At 42.7% G+C, this 4,842-nt stretch overlaps 1 long non-coding RNA gene across 1 annotated transcript; it reads left to right on the forward strand.

The window, feature by feature from the left end:
• The first annotated feature begins 202 nt into the window (after window positions 1-202).
• Window positions 203-3,363, forward strand: LOC306824625. Its single transcript, XR_013779163.1, has 2 exons — window positions 203-328; window positions 2,880-3,363. It is a non-coding gene; the product is annotated as an uncharacterized lncRNA (long non-coding RNA).
• Window positions 3,364-4,842: the final 1,479 nt, after the last annotated feature.

The raw sequence follows: 4,842 nt of genomic DNA on the forward strand, positions 1-4,842 counted from the left end.
CTGATACATTACGTCACCCTGGTGTGCTGTTATTCATTTCTTGCAGCGTAATTAAAGCAGCAGCAGATGATGTCATCTAAACACAGGACTTCCATTCAGAAGTTGTTTTTGTTTCTGCCGTACACGACTATTTCCAGGCGGACCGGCCCCATCCCCATAACTCTAACAAATGGACTGGATACTGCGAGCTGAAAGAGCACTTGGCCTTCGCTGAGGAGATTGGCAGGTGTTTGATATTCAGGATAGGCAACCCCCCCTCCGTCCCCCAAAAAGGCACGACTGAGACTAAATTATAGACTACGAGACTTGGAACCTGTTTGGGACTATGGTGAGTCATCTTGGGGAGACAATGACGGAGGTGACTACCTCTAACCCGTCTGCTCATGAGATTAATGACCTATCAGCCTGTTTATTGAGACAAACAAAATGACTCCTCTTTACTTATGCCAAGGGTCTCTCCTACTCCCTGCTCCCTCTCCTTCCATCCCTGTGTAATGTCCCCGCCCTGTCACTCTGTCCCCCTTTCTCTCTTCTGTCATGGCCAAGGTTAGAGGAGTGCAACGAGAAAGGGCGGGGAGTCAGAAAAGCCTGGGGGGGGGGGGGGGGGGGGGGGGGGCAGGACAGACAAAAAATTGTCTGTCCTGCCAGGACGTCCTCCTGCCAAGGTTTGTCTCGGGTTGGAGGAGCTGAAGGAAGGCTGGGCTGCTGGGTGGGGTGGGAGGAGTGAAGGCGGGGGGTTGGTGGGGAATGACGTGATCCCCTTTATCCTAGCCAATAAAACAGAGTGGCCGGTGAGATCCGGATTCGTACGTGCCGTCAAATTCAATAAGGTAGTGCTTTAATGTTTTCTTTTAATCAACTAAATTGCATTACACACTGCCTCCTCAACGAGGCTCCACAGTGAGGGGAACGGGGTACAGGACAGTTAGAGACTGTTTGTGTGATTGTGTGTAAGTGTGGGCTGGGGGGGGGACACAACAGGGAGGGCATTCCCAATTTCAAGAGGAATTTTGGGGAGGACCTTAACGTTACATGTATGAAGGCAATTTATCGTAAATACAGTTAAAATCACTCCTCCTCTACTTCCCCTTTATTGAGAAGAAGCAGGAGTCAGTGTGAATTCAGGGTCAGACTGAGGACAGACAAGGTGTACAGACAGACTACGTCAATGTGGTTATGAATGCCAGCTCAACTTTTAGAGCATCCACTTCTTTAAAGTCAGAGCACACTCCATCCTGGATGATCGTGTCCCTTATTATTAGCAATACGCTCAACAGTGCCTTCCCTCCCTCCTCCTTTCCTTCCTTAAAAGCTACTTCCTCCTCATCATTCTCCCCTCCTCACCCTCACTGACCTCACTCCTCCTCCTCCCTTCCTTCCTTCCCCAAAATATGACTCACCATTTCTACAATGTACAGCAAAATGCTTTTCTAAACACTTCTTCATCAAAAGCCCTTTTCACTCTCCAAGTCTGGAGGGAAGAACGCAGTGCTCAGCTTGACGGAGAGGGATTGTATATCTGCATCATATAGTAATCACCAGGAGCCGGATCAGCTTGCTGCCCCAGTCCACATGAGTTACTGGGTTTGTAATTCTGATTGGGGTTTTGCAGTTGGATGTCTCATTCCACCTTGGATAAGGCCCTGTTGTTATGGCCCCAAGACAGCCTGCTGCCTCTGAACAGATGAAACTTCACAGAAAGCAGTAATCCATCGAAGAAGGGTGGCTTCAATGGTCAGCGTACTCAGACACAACTTTAAGGCCACCTGACATTTAACATAATGATCAGTCAGAGTGGCCAAGCGTTTACACACTGGAAAGGTTTCCCGAACGCAATTAGACTTCAGTCCTCACATGAGCTAAAAATGAATCCGAAAACACAATACAACAGCGTAGTCCTTTCCCTCCATCTAATGGTAAACTGTGAGTGGAGTGACTGGAAGAAAAGCCTCAGTCTCAGCTGTGATATTACCGTGGTTTCTCCACAAAGGTTGAAGCGATGACCACAGTTGCAATCTAGTGCACAGTGTATAGTCTGGGATACAGGCAGCACTTGTGTTTCAGCAATCCATCCTGGCATGAGTCATTTACTGTAGGCTATTAAACAGAGAGGTTACCCAAGTTTCCAATTCTAGAAGAACAGAATGATAGCAAAATCTTCCTTCATTATATTCATTTTTTATACAAATGTTATGTTAAATTCAACCTTTATCACTCAAACAATATACAGTAATGGTTTGATTGCATATCTAACATTACCTAAACCATTTTTATTCAAGTAAAATATTGGTAATTCACTATATTCTCACTATTCTGTTATATTTGCCATCAGGTTATTCATTGGTCATGATGGCTGTTTTGTGTTTACAGGCTGTGAGTTGACTTGACACCAATGAATAAGCAGGACCTCGAGAAAATGTGATTTAACAATATTGTCTTATTCAGTCTATAAGGGCACGTTTATGTCAAACAGGATGGCTTGTGAGGTAAAATCACTTCACTCCACTGAAATAGGGTTTGAATTATCTTGATTGATGGACCTCGAGGCATGAATATTTCACATGTTTTGTAAGACAATAGGACAATCTTCAGTTCTTGAATTAGGGGTCCTCTTAAATCCAACAACTATTTCAAAATAAAATCACAAAATGAGTGAACAATCGACATAATGTCATTTCATGAGTACATTTTGGAACTAACATTTGATTGATTGATCCACTGAAGGCTATATCCATGATGCAACCATGAACTATGTCAGTAACTCTCTGTACTATAATTGTGTGGAGAACGGAAATGTTTTCAAATTATATACAATATCGCCTATAAATTGCAGGAACTTCTAACAACCATCCCTGTGTCTTACTTGTGTGCAGCCATAGAGACCAGCCGAACAGCATGTCAGGATGTTGCCTGACAATGAAAACACCTTCAGATGGTAAACTGAAACAACAAAAGAAACAACAACAACATGCTGCAGGGTTCATGTTGAACTCCCCCCACCCCGAGGTCCCTGATGGTTGGATGACTTCAGCTGCAAAGTCACTTTGACTCAGTGAATCAGGAATCAGGTAACGGGATCAGGCTTCATTAGGTGACTTCAGCCGAGCTGGCAGACAGCCAGGTGAGCTGGACGCACAAATGGACATTGATTTTTCAATAAGGGCCCTGAAGCTGTCAGCCAACCAGGCTATGGTGATATCTTCTCTCACAGGGATGGCCTTCTCCTGATGATGGCCTGACTGGCACCCGACCACAGGCCACCACATCAGCATACACTTCGCCTCTCCCTTGCCCTGCCATATGCTTTCAAAACTGCTCTTAATGGGTATAAATAAATATACTGAAGAGCTGCTAAAGCTATAAGAGACTGGCTGGTATGTTGATTTAAATGATCTGAAGACTTTGGTGGGATACCCGCCCCGGAAAAAAAGAAATTGGTCCAAGGTCCCAGTCAAGTTAAAGGGGTTATTATTATATTTTCCGGTCAGGTCATCCATATTTATCTAGTCTGGTTCTCAGTCGGCCCTCTCTGACCCCGGCCCAAAAGGGCCCAACACTGATAATGGTTTCCATCCCACAGGCATCCATCTAACCTGCCCTGAGCCTCAGCAAATCAGTACCTCCAGGACAGTCGCTTGAACCTCAAATGTAATAGAGCTAAATGTAAGACAGGTACAAGGAGGACAGCAGAATTAAAAGAGAAGAGCAGGAAAAAAAAAAAAAGATAAATCACAGTCAGCAACAAAGACTAAAAAATCAACATGTAAAATGATTATATGACAGGTCAAGTACAAGACCATTCACATGGACGTAATCCAACACATTACAGTAGCTAATAGTCAATCAAATGTTTCAGCATGTCATGTGACCAACATCAACAGCACCATTGACCATCCTCCAAATAATAACAGAGGTAAGATATACAACCAATACCAACACAGCCCCCACAACATGAGGTGCAATACACCAATAAAAAAGCAAAAAGCGACTTCATTTGACTTTATCCCTTCCAACCAGTTTACAGTACATAATGTCTTAAACTCTCACATATGAGAGTCTAAGACATCTATCTGTCGTAAGTAAATGTTCTCTTCTTTTCCTTAAAGAGAAGTCAAAGCTAAAAGTATTGTAAGAAATATTCCATTAAAGGACCGTTCTAGAAAAAGAAATATGTTCATAATCCTCAAAAGCAGCTATTATGTATGTGTTACTCAATCTCTAGAAATAAAATTGTCTCTGTTTAAGACATTATGATATTCAGCCAAAGAGGGGGATCTTATGATCATTTTTCAGCTCAATCACTTGTCCACAATTTATCTGTGTTTAAACAAACAATAAAGAGTTGTAATTAAATTTCCAGCAGTTTAAACATTGACATTTTAAACCAGGAGAATATAAATCTTTCATTCTGACAGGTACGTCCAGGTGAGCAGAAACATTGTTTCGGAATTGAGCGTCCCTGTATCAACAAACGGCTGCTAATAAAACCTCCAGTTTAAATTGGATATCATGCCTGTAAAAGAATCACCTGCAGTGTTTTGGAATCATTTTACCCTAATGCATCAATCAAGTCACACTTTAGTGCTCACACTGGCCAGATTTTAATTTTTGTTTGAGCTTTATTGGAATATGATTTGCCAAGATAAAGTTAAAGCCATTAATCTTGCTCTCCCCTATGTGTCCCTTCCAATAAACTCACTGAAATTGGCGTACATTTATCCCTGCCCTGAACCTTTCTGAAGTGAATGAGTATGTTGGTATTTTGATGACACAATTTTGTGCTTAACTCAAATATTTGATGTCGGAATGGAACACTGAGTGAAAGTGCTGCAGACGTTTGAA

This window comes from Symphodus melops (genome assembly GCF_947650265.1).
Source record: "Symphodus melops genome assembly, chromosome: 5".
NCBI lineage: Eukaryota > Metazoa > Chordata > Actinopteri > Labriformes > Labridae > Symphodus > Symphodus melops.